The sequence below is a fragment of the Rhododendron vialii genome, chromosome 13a (assembly GCF_030253575.1).
Source record: "Rhododendron vialii isolate Sample 1 chromosome 13a, ASM3025357v1".
Lineage (NCBI taxonomy): Eukaryota > Viridiplantae > Streptophyta > Magnoliopsida > Ericales > Ericaceae > Rhododendron > Rhododendron vialii.
The window spans coordinates 15,253,865-15,270,422 of record NC_080569.1 but is presented as its reverse complement, the minus strand read 5'-3'; the positions used below and the strand labels follow the sequence as shown (position 1 = coordinate 15,270,422).

Below are 16,558 nucleotides of genomic sequence, written 5' to 3'. Positions count from 1 at the left end.
ATAAAAAACTTAGCTCACGGATAATTGCAAGTACTTTATCTAATCTTTCAATTTTTCATTCAAAATTTAGGATCAATGAACTTAGAAAAAGAAGTTAGACAATTGTGTGCCAAGTATCTCCTTGATCTGAATAGCAGATATTGTAGGTCTTGTTCAGAAGAGTACTGATAAAAAAATATTTTCATCGGACATCAATAGGTATCTAAATGCAAAGATTATTTTAAAACTATACACTATTTTGATACCTATCAATGGCCGATCAAGATAATTTTTTTGATTAATGCTCTTCTCAACAAGTCCTACAATATCTAAGATTCCGATTAGAGGGATACCGAGAACATAATTGTTTAACTTTTCTTCAAAGTTCATTTAGAATTTAGGATCAATAAATCTGATTGAAAATTGAAAGATTGGATGGAGTACTTACAATTATCCAATTGAGCTGATTTTTTTCATGATCAGGCAAACAATGATTCAAAAATTGTTGAACGGCTCGGATCACTAAAAAGTTTAAAAAATTGGTTTGGAGCTGATCGGGGGTGGCACTTGCCATCCTGTGTTCCTCAATGCCTCCACCCCTGATCGGGACACATAACATTAATGGTAGTCACAGTGTAACGGTATTCGAAGTATCCAATGGCGTGTAACAAGAATCGATTTGCCACGGTCGTGAATTTTTGAAAATTATGTTTAACAAAAATTTTTTTTGAGCGCCTAAATCACCTGTAACAGTCAAGTATATATCGGCGGTGTATTGAAAACGGACCAACACTACTAGAATCGGCTGATATGCATGGGATTTTTGTAACGGGATAATAAGCTCAAAAGCTATTATTGGTAGGCCAATACTTAAAACCTGGAATGTAACAGTACCAAAAGACACAAATACCATTATGTATAAGCTAATATGTTACTTAACAGTGAATATTTAAAACATGAATCCTGGCCGCACCTGATCATAGGAATACCCTGATTAATTACCCCCAATTTTTTTTTCTTTTCTGAACTGGAACAAAAAAAATTTTCACCAGAATTCAAAAAGAGAGAAATAACAAGTTAAGGCTAACAAGAAGCCAACTAAGGTGACAATTAATTGAGAAACTGAAATTAATCAATTTCTCCGTAAATAAATGCATTCTTGACATCTAGAATCACTCACCAAAGTATTCCCTTGTGTGAGAACTAAAAAATCTCTATTTTATTATCAAGAACTAAAGGATTCTTCTCTGTTGATGCATTTGGTTTGAGGTTTATTATTCATTTATCTTTTTCTTCTTCTTCAATCCAATTACGTTTTGAAAAGAAAATAAATTAATGTTGGTGATAAAAAATAAGGAAGACAAAAACAAAATGTCTATTTATTGAATGTCATCCAACACAAGCATTAGTACGTACTTAGGTCCCGTTCTTACTAATTTTTTGTTTACTAAATTTTTGTTTTGGTATTAATTTCATTTTTTAATTTTTATGAGGTTCACGGTAAATTTTTTATATTGGTCATTTGTCTATGACAGGAGTTTAAAATTAGAAAACTATGATCTAAAGAAATAATTTTTTCACTAAAGACAAAAAAAAATACTACCTAATAAATGTCTTTTTTTAGTGTAGTCTTATATGACTTTTTTTTCAACTTTGTTCGGTTTTATATTTTTCTAATTCATCTCGTCAAAGACAAATGATTAATCCAGAAAGTTACCATAAAAAACTAAATAACAAATTATTAATGTTAAATAATAACGAAAAAAAACCAGAGCGAAAAATTTGGAAGAATAAGCCTTAATTTGTTGAGGTTGAGCAATGATCTCGAAATTGAATTATGAAATCAAGTTGTATAGATAGATCTCAGCATGTAACGGCCCTTAAAAAACAGCCGTTGGATCAATGGAGGGTCAAAGGAGAAACTTGAACTCGGAAAACCTATTCGCTCGGCCCTCACTCATCGACTGCTACCTCTGTTCGAAAACCTATTCACTCAGCGCTCATTCATCAATACCCATATCTCATTCAGCCCCCACGAGTATATATGCTCGTGTGTATAGAGAGAGAGAGAGAGAAAGAGAGAGAGAGAGAGAGACAGGCAGACAGACGTATCAAAGGGGAAAGGGTTTAGATCTCAAAAGAAAGGATACGGTGGTGGAGAGGAAGAGACGAGGAGGGAGGGAGGGAGGGCGAAGCCTAGTGGCTGCTCGGAGGTATGGTTCGATGACGGTTGGAGTCCGTAATTTTATTTTTTTTGACAGAGGTACCTCTGTTCGAAAACCTTATTTATTAGAAATTAGGGCTTTTTTTTTTGGGTCTGTGTGCTTTGAATGTTCTCCGTTGTTTAATCCCCCATTTTAAATAAAGTATGTACTTTGCAAAAGATAAACCATAATTTGTTTTTAAAATGTGGTCTCCTACCCTGGGTTTATGAAACAACTACAAAGAAAAAGTTTGGTAGTGGTCCCCCAGTTGTGTTCTAATGTCTGGGTTCCAATGTCCCCAAATCGTTGAGTATATGTTATATGCTTATCACTTTCAGTGTATAAATGGTGAAGATGTGTTGTTTTTTTGTATTACATGATGACATCAATTTTTTTTTTTTGTTTATGTTGGTTGAGTAAGTGGGTCTGATTTCCAGGACTTTTTAGATTTGATTTATGCATTATTTTTTTACGTGTAGTGCTCTCTTGACAATTTTAAAGACCGTGGGAGCCTTGACTGAGATGTTTCTGTAATTAGTTTAATGTGTTTCTGCTCTTCTGGTAACTCACTGTCTCGTTCTCTGTATTTTCTTTTTTTGATTTCACTTTTGTGTCTTTTGTTTCATTAGGGGTAGGGCGAATCATAATGTGATGGGTGAGGTGACGAGCAAGCAAACGCTGGTATTTGATAACAGCTTGCTGTTAGGAAAATATGTGATTCAATCAGAAAATCATATCATTTAACTCCAAGTTCAACGGATGTATACTATGAGAGTAATATCTTCAGGTATATATTTTGCTTACCAAGGTTTGAAACCTCTTCTGTATAGTGCGGTTAGAATTCTTGATGTTGTTGTGCAATTTTTTTATAAGAAAGAGCTACGGCAAGAGGGTACGCTGGATGCTGATTACTTAGAAACTAAGAACAGTCGGCCTTGGCTGAAATGTAGTTTGCATAGAATCATATTGCTGATTGCTCGGCAAATAAACTTCAACTGGTTCTTTTTAACTCATTGGTACTCCTGTTATGTATAGTGTGGTTAGAATCCTTGATGAGTAAAACAAGTACCGTATGTCGTGCAATTTTATAAGAAAGAGCAACAGCAAAAGAGGGTATGCTGACCGCTGATTACTTAGAAACTAAGAAATGTTCAGCCTTGGCTGAAACATACTTTGCATAGTTTCATATTGCTGCTTGCTCGGCAAAGAAATTTCATTCAGGTTGGCTTTAACTCTGTGAAGTACCAAAGACCATATGGTTTAAACTAAGCACAAAACATTTAGTTTGGATAGCTTTATTTTTTTAGATCCTACACTGATAGACATATAGAGTACCACAACCAAGCAAACACTCATCCCAATCCGTATCCCTCAGTGCTAACCTTGCAACCAGAGTCAAACACCTCAACAGAGGCTGTTAGCTGCTGCAACAGTGGCTTATTCCATCTGTAACCAAATTAGTTAGAAGGAATCTTTGTATTATGTCACGTGTAGTTAGTTAGAAGGTAGTTACTCTTGCGATGTAGAGTTGTACTCAAAGCATTTGGTAGGAATGAACGTACACAATTTCTGGTTTTCCTTCATATACCATCTAGAATGAGATGCTGAGGAATGAGATTCTATACGTTTTGGTTACTTTTGAATGGAGATCATTTCTTGCTCGTTCTGTTTTAGCTGCTTATACTGCTCAGAGCTCTAGCATTTTGTTCCTAATCTAAAAGGCAAAAGTATTAATCTGGACCCAATTTTGAAGTGTAATAGATTGTTTTTCAGTTGCTATGCAACGCAACAAATAGAAGGTAACTAATTATAGCATGCAAATTTGTAGCTACCAAAAGAAGTAGGCATGAGGGGCAGTAGGTCATGGTAACTAATTATAGCATGCAAGTTGTGGGACTCTTTTTGCCTTTAAAGCATGTATATGTTGTGATCTATTGCCCCCGTAGGTGCTTAATTTCTGTGTCGTTGACTGGTTCTATTGGCCGAACTCCTTGTGTCAGCTCTGCTCTACAGTATGTGCCTGTGTCTTGATGATAGAGATCAGTTATTTCTACTTTGATGTAATTTGTCTTTCTTGTTTGTTTTGGGTTGCACATTAGTTTTCCTATCTCTATATTTTAGGTGGATTCCTTTGTAAGTGCTGTTGGGCTTATTGAAATGATAGGATCGTGATTGACTTGTAAAAAAAAGTACTGTGGCACATTGAAATCATTTAGCACCTTCATCTTTTGTTTGTAGTGGGTTCATTCTTATTATTCAGGTACCCTATGTTGAGGGGAACAACATTCTGTGTTGTACTGCTGATGATTTGAGATTGGCAACAAAGTTCCATCATTTTCTCCTTGGTGTGCCTTATGGCTATTTGAAGGGATGGAAAGTCACACAAATACCAAACTCATGTCTATAAATATATGAAGGTATTTAGTTAGTGTTTTGTCTCAAATATGGTTTTAGTTTATATTGGTTCTCTACTTATGCTATTTTTATACTTCGTCTGTTAATGTTGTGACATTATTTTTTGAATTTGTGGTTTGAGAAACTTAGGTTGCAATGAGGAATACATTAGGTCCATGAAACATGTTTGACGAAATGCTCCAAAGGGGGAAAAAGAATTGCTGCATAAAATGACTAAATAGCATTTTCTTTTTTTTAACATTGGCACAAAAACTCTTATGCAAGTGCACCTCTTTGCTTCATGCACATACTGTTGTAAGGAAAGATGGTAGATATATTGCTTCTTTGAGGGTAAGATACATAGTTGTATAATTGTAGTGGAACGTTAGTCTTGCAAGTAATACGTGGTTGAGTAGGATTTTTCATGTGTTCTTTTCATATTTTTTCCTTCGCATTCATGGAGAACATAAAACGTTGGACTCCTCTTTTGACCAAAATACTTCCGATCAAGTATAATCTTATTTCTTGTGTTTGTATGCATTTATGGATTACTGTGTGATTTTCAATTCAAGTATGTTGTGTAATGTTAAGCCCTATTGTCTTCGTTGGGTGGGTGCGTAAGTATCATCTGAAAACAATTAGGCTAAGTGTTTTCATGTTGGATTCATATCATCTTTATTTTTTGGTGGCACCTCAGTGTAATTCGATTTTTTTTTTTCTGTTTAATTATGATGCAGTCATTGTTTGATTCTTTGGAGCTTCATTGTGTTTTTTGTGAGATGTAACAATCTGATTCTTGATGTTTTAAAGAACACATGTTAGCAAGTATCTAAAAGTTATGACATTGTATCTGTTTTTTTTAGTTGTTTCTTTTCTTTTCTCCTTTTCTTTAACAAACTAATTTGAATTACATTATCCTCGTGTTAAGGGCTATTCTCATCAATTGGTTAATGATCACTCTTCAGAGCGGGAACTTTCATCTATGTTGCTGTAAAAAACAGCGTTGTGAATCCTCATCCACTATTTGCATGTCATAAATTTTCTCCGTGATTGTCATAGAATTGGATGTTTATTTTGGGCAATTATTAAGTGAATATTAGTTTTGAATGGATTAGATTTTGCAAAGTTCCTATGCATGTGGACTCTACGGTTTTTCCTCAAATTAGACCTTATATGCACGTGTCGTTATACCCTACGGATAGTTTCTCCTTTCCATAGGAATTACATGCACTATAGTTTTTTGATGTGTACTGCAGCTTTATGATGGGGTAGAGGTGTTTATGAACAACTTTCAACCTGTAACTTTTATGTTCTCTGCCCGACACCTTCACCTTAGGTTCCTCACTTGGGCTTCATTTTTTCCAAGATCCTACCCTTTTCTTTCTCAAATTATTTCGAGCAAGAAAAAGCTTGAATTTTCTGCTAACAGAGAAAGATGATTAGCTTCAACTAACTTGGTTATATTTGGTACGAAACTAGCATTGATCCATTAAACCTTTTTGCAGACGGATAGGGCTGCCATGTTTGATGAAATTATAGATTATGTGAAGTTCTTATATCATCTTTAAAGTGGTAACCATTTTGCCTATATGATTGTTATCTTTACCGAATTTTGCTATTCTTCATAAAAATATTCCTGGGGATCCATTGGTTGCTTGTGCATTTCCCTCCTTGTTTTTGTATTTGTCACCATTGCCTTTCCTTGAATCTTTTCATGGCCAACTCTTGGTATTCTTTCGCATCTTCGCTCAGATGAAGTTTCATGGAACTGATAGTTGTCATCACTGATTTATTGGTCTTCTACAAATTTATTAACTTTTTTTGTAGTCATTTTCAGGCCATGCAAAACTATCTTGCACGATTGAGATGGACCCTTGTCTTTTTGCCTAAAACAGTCGATCTGAGCAACTCATCATACATATATCTGTTACTCTCCTCTCTCAAATTCACTTACTAATCTTATATATTTTATCTCTGATAAGCAAATGAGAGATTGGGTCTTTAATACTTTATGTTTGTTTGGGGTTTGCCAGTTCACCTACTATTGGTATGTTTTCCGACCCTTGTATAAAAAAACCACGTTGGAGATGGGTAAGCGAAGAAATGTGACACAGCTGCGTATTTCCTTTTTACCGATTTTTCTTCTTTTCAAATGTTCAGTCACATGTAGAGGGTTCTATTAGGGTCAAATAAAATGCAAAGGTAACACAATTTAAATGTACGGAATATAGTTCCTTAAATTTTATCTGCCCTTCAAAAAATCCCTAGACAAAACCTTGATCCAATTACAGCTCCGTGTGCATTACTTAGCATATGATGATTGACCTTCATGGACATTCCTTAAAGCTATGCTTCCAAACCTTTGCTAAAGTATAGCAGAACATGTGGGCGTTCTGTGAGATGAGAATTAGGACACATTGCTTGACCTAAATTTTCTGGCCCAATATGTGTGACTAACTTGATTACCTTTGACTCCCCTAACCTTTTCTTATGAAGAGGAAGGATATAAGGCTATCAATTTAAAATTGTTGGTTTCTTTCTGTTTTTCGTCTCGGATCTACCATTGGAAAGGTTTGATCAGTAATATTCTGGTTGATAATGGTGCTTGAGAGATAGCCAGCATTTTGCCAAATTTTGGCATTTTTTGTTACCTCCCCCGGTTTTTAGTATAAAATTGTATAGTTATAGCCCCTACCCAGGGATAGAACTAAAAAAATAGATTATTATTATTATTATTATATAATTCAAAAGATTGTTAACAATACGATTATACTGTGCAAGGAAAATCGTAACATATATGCCATGTACACATTTTTGGCAAAACACTTGGGCATGGCAATGTGCGGGTCAAAGTATAATATATAGCTCAAATGCAACTTAAAATGGATATCCTAAAAATTAATGCAACAATGGATATTTTGGTCACTTAAGTGCAAAATTTTTGTGTGCCAATACACAGGATAGGCACTTTATCTGATACTAGTGCTTGAGACCTCATAGGTTTGAATTTGAGATAGATTCAGGGCCTGTTTGTTTGTTTGCTTCCAAGTAGATGGATCAAGTGCTATCCCAAGGGCTGTGAATCTGTCTCCCTGTATCTTTTCTTTTTTCATGTTGTGTGTAGAGGAATTGCACTGTTCATATTAGTAAGACAAACTCATTAACTGGAACTGCTAGGTGGAGACTGTTAGGTTCTTGTTTTTTTGATGATCATCCCTTGTTAATTTCTTGGGCCACTTTTTATTTGGGCTTGTACATTTAGAGCTACACTTCATCTCACAGTCTGGTTGGAAAGCCGGATGGAGTTACTGTTGGAGTGGCGGTTGACTGTTTACCCATTAGGGGTGTTCTCACCTATGCTATCAAAAAGAAGGAGCCATTTCCCTGGTAGGCTAAGCCAGAAAGAGAGAAAGAGAATATTAAAAGGATACGCACCTTGGTCTTGGTCCAGAGTGAGGATTGGGATAAGTTGAACCCGTTCTCTTTAGTTCTATTTGAACTAAGCCGAATTGCTATCTCTGAAACGTCTTACTCTCTTTATCTGATCTGAGGATTCTGTATGCAGCGTCTAGATGTATCTATCGTTCTTGGCTTCTGCATGAAGCAACGTCGGGTCGTGTGATGGTTATATACACTAGACTCCCAACCCTGCTTCTGAACTGAGACACAACTTCAATAAACTCGCCGTCCTCTGAAGTGAGTCTATGCCTCTTTTCTATAGGAGATTCACAAGGCCTACAATGTTGAGATTTTATGTGGCAGGTATATTTTTGATTATTTATATTGTTCCATTGTATTTCTCGAAATCGGGGGACTTAGTAGGTAACTTCAAGTCGGGGAAGATACATAAGTCCGCGAAGCTCACGCTACCATATGCATCAACTCCCTGCATAATTATCTTCTTTTCTTCTAAACTTGAAAGTTGACTTGCCACAAAGAGAATTCCTTTAACGGCTAGGGACTCGTGATAGAGTCTCTTTTCCGTTCCTGTTCCAGTCCTGACCGTCTTGGCGATTGAACTTTCCATCTCGACTCATGACCACTTGAAAGTCAAGGGGATAAATCAATCTTCGGATAGGCAAGCGGTGATTAGTTGTTTCAATGTCTGTCTTTCAAGTTCCTCTTTCAAGTCAAGCTAACAAAACAAAGTCTTTCTCACTTCACTATTCAGAACAAGCAGCCAGGTACGGGTAGGCGGTTCAGGTCATGGACTCGTGGTAGGCTAGTTTAGTGGATAAAAGAATCTTCCCTTGCTTCTGGTTGCTTTGACCAGAGTCAAATCCTTCTATTAGCTCGCACTCTTTCATTACTAAGCAAGTCAAGCGGCTTTGGAGATACAGGCATTCTATCTCTGTCTTTCGTTCCATCGGTGACTCCATGGATGTAGATCAGATAGGGGAATAGCAATACTCTGTTTTTTGTTTACTTTCTCTCTCCTCTCTAAACACGGGTCCATGTTTCTCCTCATAGATTTTCATAAATCTTTTCATGTGGCTTTTATTCTCACACATATATTTATTATTTGCCTCATTAATTTGTAAGTTGCAAGCATGATTAGAATGTTGCAGCCATTTTCAAATTAGCCTTTTTTCGTGTTTCTGAAAATCTAAAAGAGTATTTGTAGTAAATGCAAATATTTGAATTGGGCTGAGAAATACTGACTCTGCATTCTTGTATTTCAAGCCACACTTGTATCTCACAGATTTATATCACTACACTTATCCTACCTGTAAGAGTGAGAGCCATATCCATTGTGTATCAGTTAGGATTTGTATCTTGGTTTATTTTTGAGCTTTAAGCTAACTGGTCTGCGTGTACTAGTAGTTTGAGGATTTTGTGGTTCTGGTCTGCACGTACCAGAAGGTGAGATTTGGGATATTCAGTGTTGTATAAGAAGTGCCAAAAACTTGTTGTGAAATTTTAATGTACTCGCAAGTGCACGAATCGTACCGAAGTATAGTAATGCAAGAGCGAGGTCGAACCCACAAGGACTTGTGATTTTTTTTGTAGGAAAGCTAAATAACTTTAAAGGGATTAAACCCTAACCTAGTTGACAAAAAGTTGTGATTGATTTTTTAAACTAAAAGTGAAAAGTAAAAACAATGAACTAAATGATCAAAGACGAGAAAATTAAAGTTTCTTTTTAACCAAAGGAGAAAATACTAAGGTTTCGGAATCCACACCCATTAACTAGTATCATTAGATATTCATGATCATTGACTTTACCCAAAATTCCTTCATGATAATCTGAAAGCTAATTTTGTTACCACGGAAAATATCATCGTGAAAGTTCATCAAAAAGTTTAATGTTTGTTCCTCTCCGCTCGCAAGTATAAAACCAAATCATTAATTGTATCCGCTTTTAACAAATCACAATAAATATCCAGTTTTATAGTTAATGATGAAAAACCAGCGTTCAATGATAAAGACAATTCCAAATCATGAGAAAAACATGATTGAACTCATATTCAGAATTTTATCCCTAACAATTGATTTGGAGTAAGAACAATTTAATCATAATCGAAACCGCATATTTGGGTAAAATCAAATCTCATAAATATATAAATAATAATCGTTAATGGGGCTTCATCCTCAACCCTAGTTGAAGAGTTTAGCCGCTCATGGAGTCAAAACACATACTCAAATAATAAAAGAACTCCATTGAAGAAAATAAGGTCTCACAAAATATGAAAAGATGTTCAACACTTATTCCTCCTTGCTCCAGCCGAGGTAATGCTTCTGTTCTTCGAATTGCCGTCGTGATCGTCAACTCCAGCCGAGGTAGTGGTCTTGTGCGTGGCAAAGTGATCTTTTTGGCCAAAATCTATTGGCCTTCTTAAATAGACATTGCCGAGAATTCATTAGGTAAGAATTCTCCTTTCCTAAATTCCTAGCCATTAGGATTTCTTTCTATGTAAACTAAAGACAATCTTTATTTCTAGTTGACCAAGATTTCGAATAGTTCCCCTTGATTGCCTTGCCGTAATAAGCTTGGACCTAACACTTGAATTTATTTTGATCACAGGCTTTGCATTGAATCTAACGGCAAAAATATGAGTTGTTATCATCTTTTCCTACAAATTGAATAATTCATTGTTAAAGACAAATAAGAAAATAATATAGTAAATTATGCGCAATTAAGGGCTAACAACATGTGATATTGGGGCCTCTAAGTGTCAATATTTTGTGCTCATCAGCTTTTGTGAAAAAAAACCAACAACGGTGCTAGTACTGAGCATAGTGGATACCATTGATTGTTCAAGGGAACATCACTTAAGAGTGGATTAAGCAATTAGCTGAACCACTAAATAAATCCTTCGTCTCCATTTCGTTATTCTGTACTTAATTTTTTATTACTAACATAATTATTTGGAGTTCATTCAAATAGGTTTAAAAACAGGAGTTCAACCAATTCACCCCCCTCGAGGCTGCAATATCAATTGCTATCAAAGTTTGCAGCCTTCATTCAAAAGGTTTAACAACCTGAAGGAGATCCTATGGCAACCAACAGTTTAATCAAATGGAGGGAGCTGGAACTGAGAGACCACCACTATTAACGGAACTCACTATAGCTACTGGGAAAATAGAATGAGAATTTTCATTGAATCATGGGAGTTTGATCTATGGACAATCATGGAAGAAGGGTACACAAAGCCAACCGTCACTACTGAAGGTATTACTACTGAGAAACCTAAGTCTAAATGGAGTACTGATGAAAAGTATAAGTACACTTTAAATTCTAGAGCCATGAATGCTTTATTTTTCGGACTTAGTCCAGACGGAATATAACTAGGTGTCTGTTTGTAAAACTACGAAAGAAATTTGGGATACTTGAGAGGTTACTAATGAAGGTACAGTCAAGTGAAAGATCTTGTGCATTGGTACACTTATGCACAAGTATGAGATGTTCAAAATGAAACCTGATGAAACTATTTCTGAAATGTATATTCGTTCTACAAATATTGTGAATGGACTAACATCACTTGGCCGAGAGACACCCTCTGTGGAGATTGTGAGAAAGATTTTACAGGCATTACCAAAAAGGTGGAGACCAAAAGTCAGCCATTGAAGAAGCAAAAGATCTCAAAACTCTTTCTGTCAAGCAACTAATTGGATCACTCATCACACATGAAATGGTACTAACGGAGGAGGAATATGAGAAACCCGAAAGGGGGATTGCATCACAAGCTAACAAGGATGAAGAATCTGAAGAAGATGAAGAAATGGCGCTTCTAACCCGCTGATTCAAAAAGTTCATAAAAAGAAAGAAGTTAGAAGAACGGATCAAGGAGATAGAGAAAGAAGAAACAACAACAAAGAAGAGGAAAGAAGATGCTTTAACTATGATAAAATTGGTCACATAGCCGCCAACTGTCGAGCAAAACAAAACAATGGAAAAAAGGCCTTTGCCGCTACTTGAGATGATGAGGATGATGAGTTGGATATCTCCGACTCCAATGTAAGTGAAATTGGATTTATTGCTTCTATTGATAATGAGCATGATGATTATGAGGATTTAAATGATGATATTTATATTGCCTTTGAAAATTTGTATAATGAGTCAATAAATATCAGTTTGAAAAATAGCAATCTTAAAAAGGAAATCGCTTCTCGCAAAAAAAATAATCGCACCTTGATCAATAAAATTTCTAGTCTTGAAAATGATTTAAAGCAAAAGAATATTGATCTGGAAAGATTTAACGTAGGGTCAAAAAATTTGACTACTTTACTTGGAAAACAGAGATTGTTTGGTGATTGAAGTGGCATAGGATACGAGATGTCTTTTGCGTCTAATCTTGCTAAGAAAAGACTCTCAGATTATTTTGTCACCAGAAAAACTTTTGGAAATATCATGTGCTATTATTGTTCTGACAGAGGTCATATTTCTATAAACTGTCCCAAGAGAAATACTAATGTTCAAAGACCCAACGTAAGATGGGTACCAAAAGGCAGATGTTATTTTGCAGAGACTATGGGATTAAAAGCAAAAGTACATGATTCTATGTGGTACTTAGACAGTAGATGCTCGAGACATATGACCGGAGAAAAGGAGAGATTCTCTTTCCTATCTAAACATGATGGAGGAACAATCACCTTGGGGGACAATAGTAACGGTGAAATCGTTGGGAAAGGTACGTTTTGTAATCCTAGCAGCATCGAAAATGTGTATCTAGTCGATGGCTTGAAACAGTCTTCTTAGTATTAGCCAACTTTGTGATAAGGGAAACCAAGTCATTTTTTATTCAAACCATTGTGAAGTTCAAGGCAAGTAAACTGATGAAAGTGTTTTCATTGGAAAAAGAGCTAACAACACCTATGTCATTGACATAAATGAGATTTCAAAAACACGTGACAACTGTTTTGCTAGTTTTGAAAATGAAAGTTGGTTATGGCATAGAAGACTCGAACATGCTAACATGAAACTTTTGAAATAGATTTCTCAAAAAGACCTTGTGAAAGGTATTCCGAAATTGAATTTTTCAAAAGACAAAGTATGTGAAGCATCTCAGTTAGGGAAACAAATTAAACGGTCTTTCAAACCGTCAATATTGTCTCTACTTCCAAGCCACTAGAATTAATACACATGGATCTCGTTGGACCTACTAGGACTACGAGTATCAGAGGCTAGAAGTATTTCCTTACTATGGTGGATGATATTTCTAGATTTACATGGGTGAATTTTCGTACTCACAAAAATGGGGCCTTTAACCACTTTGTAAAGATTGTTACTAGAATTCAAAAAGAGCAGGGTCATGTAGTTCTCAAAATCGAAAGCGATCGTGGAAAAGAATTTGACTACTCGGAGTTTGAGTCATATTGTGACAAGAATGGAATACAACATCAATTCTCAGCCCCAAGAACTCCACAACGAAATGGAGTAGCAGAAAGAAAGACTAGATCCTTACAAGAAATGGCCAGAACAATGCTAAAGGAAAACAAGCTACCATTCTACTTTTGGGCTGAAGCAGTTCATACGGCTTGCTACATTGGTAATCGTATATTCTTGAGATCTATCATCCATAAGACTGCTTTATGAATTGTGGTTTGGTAAGAAACCAAATGTGTCTTATTTTAAAGCTTTTGGATGCAAGTGCTATATTTTAAATACTAATAATGATATTGGAAAATTCGATTCACGTTCTGACATTGGCATATTTCTAGGATACTCCTTATCTAGCAAAGCATATAGAGTCTTCAATAAAAGAACTCTAGTTGTTAAAGAATATGCTAATTGAAAAATCTGCTAATGTGACATTTGATGAAGTACTTAGTTGCAATGTCATATAGTGCATAATGTGGATGATGATGATGTATTCCCATGATTTCACATGATAAGAGCATCCGCAATGGGAATAATCAAATTCAATAACCAAAATGTGCCACGTCAGCATTTGATTATCCATTTAGTTCATAATCAAACTTAACAAACTTTACCTCCACATTGGTTATTTTTGCATCCCCATAAAAAAGCCCCCCACAATACGCAATGCACCTATGTCCAATTGCAAACGAGTTTTAATCACGCACCCGACCACACCAAATTATTCGTCTCGATGAGACGATTCTAATGTGGGGTGTTTTTTAGTTTTTTAGTTTTGAGTTTGGTTATTGGGTTTGATTATTGAGTTTTGGTTATTGGTAAAAGTTGTTAAGTTTGGTTATGGAATGGATGGAATTTGATTATTTGCTAAAAGACTTGTAACTTTGCTTATTACAATGTGAGGTGTTTTTTTAGCATTGTTGTTAAGTTTGCTTATCCATACCAATTTACTTATTACAATGTGGATGCTCTAATGTCTGCTTACCTGATAATGCTAAGAGAGAAAAATCTTCTAAACTTCTATTGTATCATCCTACTGATAAAATTATTGGAGACCCTGATTCCGGTATTACAACACAATTTTCCCTTGATTTTTCCAATTAAGTCCCTTGATTGGGAGCCATAAGGCTAGAGGTTGGGGTAATTCCATCCATTTGCTCGGTTCTATCTTTGTAATTACGGGTGTCTTGAGGGGCAATTGAGAATGTGCCATTGCCTTTTTGAGTACACGTGGTTTTCTCCCGTCCAAGTATTTTCCTCCACTTTGTTCTCTCTCCCCCCGAAATACACGTCACCGTCCACTACCATTCATCTCTTCACTACCTTTACGAAACTTCCATCAATTTTTATAGAGATTGCATTAGTCGGAAATGGTTGAATAGACATTTTTGAAATATAAGGTTCTCTAATTTGCAAATTCATTTGTTGAAATAGGTTACGTGCTTCCTATTTGAAGCTTGGGCAAAATCAATTAGATCCATTGGTGGGTAACATCCTATTTGAAGCTGGAGAACCCAGACACCTCCGTGGGGTGTGGTCAGTCCTAGGGAAGGGTATTCTATTGAGGTTAAATCAAAAGGGTATCCTATGTTGTCGTGCTTTCAGTGGTCATCTGATCAAAACGAAGAGTTGCTTATTTATCTTGTCGTCCATCGCTTTAGTGGATTTTTTTTTGGGTCAAACGGAAATATGCTTTAGGGGATTGTTAAGCAAAAATAGGAAAGGTAAAATAACAGAATGCTTGGTTCCATTTCTTTTCCTCCCCTTAAATAAAAGGATGGGATGTCAATTTTGGCTCAAATTTTCCAATTGTGCCCCTCGATTTTTATTTGTGTATTGTTGTTGGTTGTCTTGAATGGTAATTTCGTGTTTCACTGTGATAGTGGACCACTTGGCGTGATCTGGGTGTTTCGTGGGATGCGTGATGTGTTTTGGCCATTGATTTGGGTGCCGTTGTTTCTTTCTCCTTATTACGCTAGTGACTTGGACTCTTGGTTATTGTGTCTTCTCGACTCTTCTGTGCTGCTTCCGTTACTAGAGTGCTCTATTTTCCAAGACCTTCTGCGCGTTTGGTGGGAAGAGGTTACTATTTCGATCTGGTTTTTTTCCTCCCAAACTGGTTTTTGGGGGGTTTGGTTTTTAGTGTTGGGTAGGTTTTGGTTGTTGGCGGTTGTGCTTTTTATTTTGGGGTCAGTTTGGTGATGGGTTGGGGGTTGGTTCTGTACTTTTCTGTTGGTGAAAATAGCCCATGGAACAAAATAAAAGGGTGGGTATGCAAAGTGGTTTTTAGGGTTATCTCTCTTGCTCATTGATAGTACCTGTTCACGTAGGGTTTTCTTTCTTAGTCACTGATAGTAATTGTTTGCGTTAGTATCTTTTGTGTGATTGGATCAGCTATGAAATTTCAGAACCTTTTTAAAGTTAGTATTATGTTATTTCATTACATGTTATTGGGTTTAGTTTGTGGAAAGTGTTTTTTAGGGTTATCTCTCTTGCTCATTCATAGTAGCTGTTCGCGTAGGGTTATCTCTCTTAGTCACTGATAATAACTGTTTGCTTTAGTATCTTTTGTGCGATTGGACACATGACCTATAATCCTTTTGACTGTTTCTTGGAAGTTTACCATGAGATTTTACCTTCGGGTACTGTGTTCGAATGAAATGTTAGCTGCCAACTGGGTGCGTGGTTAGATGGCATTGTGTACCATTCATTCGTACGGTATAGCGAAGAAGGTAAAGCTAGACTATAATTTCTTGGATTTATTTACCATTGTTCGTTATGTTTGTTCTTATTTTTTTAATGTTTAATGATTCTACTTAATGCACAATTAGTAGCAAAGTTGCTTTTAAGTTTCTCTGATTATTATTTATGTAAGTATGTTTCTCCTGCTAATCATGCTTCTTTGTTAGTCCAGTTACTTGTGCTCCATTTTAATTTGTGTTGTCCTATTGCGTGCAAAATTATAGTTTTCTATTGTTTCCAAAGATATCCTCAGCCTTTGGCAATATTTTCCTACCAATGATGCAAGAAATAAAGTATAAAAGACAGTAAAGTTTGTTACCGGACCAAAGTTCAGGGACTTTTATGCAAGCAAAGGATACACACGTCAGTTGAAATTAAAAATCAATAAACATTTTACGGGATTCTAGAAAAAAAGAAG

At 35.9% G+C, this 16,558-nt stretch overlaps 2 long non-coding RNA genes across 2 annotated transcripts in view; one reads left to right on the top strand and one right to left on the bottom strand.

The window, feature by feature from the left end:
* The first annotated feature begins 1,778 nt into the window (after positions 1-1,778).
* LOC131312950 (uncharacterized) overlaps positions 1,779-16,558 on the top strand; it is a 28,125-nt gene continuing 13,345 nt past the window's right edge. The window contains exons 1-2 of the long non-coding RNA XR_009196022.1: positions 1,779-2,970; positions 4,444-6,149. This is a non-coding gene — a long non-coding RNA (uncharacterized LOC131312950). The remainder of the gene's footprint in view (positions 2,971-4,443; positions 6,150-16,558) is intronic.
* On the bottom strand, positions 7,673-16,130 carry LOC131312951 (uncharacterized). Its single transcript, XR_009196023.1, has 2 exons — positions 16,045-16,130; positions 7,673-15,484 (listed from the first exon to the last, which is right to left on the bottom strand). It is a non-coding gene; the product is annotated as an uncharacterized LOC131312951 (long non-coding RNA).